The sequence below is a fragment of the Micropterus dolomieu genome, linkage group LG03 (genome assembly GCF_021292245.1).
Source record: "Micropterus dolomieu isolate WLL.071019.BEF.003 ecotype Adirondacks linkage group LG03, ASM2129224v1, whole genome shotgun sequence".
Classification (NCBI taxonomy): Eukaryota; Metazoa; Chordata; class Actinopteri; order Centrarchiformes; family Centrarchidae; genus Micropterus; species Micropterus dolomieu.
Window position 1 is genome coordinate 13,734,453 of NC_060152.1, and position 560 is coordinate 13,735,012.

Genomic DNA, 560 nt, shown 5'->3' on the forward strand with positions numbered 1-560 from the left:
TCTGTTTAAGACTGTCGATCAGCTGGTAAACCCAACCCCTCCTTGTGCTTCAGCTGGAAGTAATCATGACTGTGAATTGTTTTTATCTTATTTTACCAATAAGGTGGTGTCAATCAGAGCCTCTATTACCCCCGCGGCCTCTTACTCAGAGGTCCCTCACCAGCAACAAGAGAGTTTTAACCAGTTTTATCCCATCGACTTGTCTGATCTTTTAAAAACAGTATCATAAATGAGAGTGTCCTCCAGCCCACTTGATGTAATATCTACAAAGTTTTTACTGAAAGTAATGGATTCTGTTGGGCCCCATTTGATCTCTGTTTTTAACAGCTCCCTATCTACTGGTTGTGTCCCTGATTATTTTAAAACGGCTTGCGTGAACCCAATTGTAAAAGAACCTGATTTAGATCAATTTCAAAACTGCCTTTTATTGCAAAGATTTTAGAAAGAATTGTGTCCAAACAACTGCTCACTGTACTGGAAAATAACAAATTATTTGAAAAGTTTCAATCTGGTTTCAGGAAGTACCACAGCACTGAGACTGCCCTGCTTAAAGTCACCAA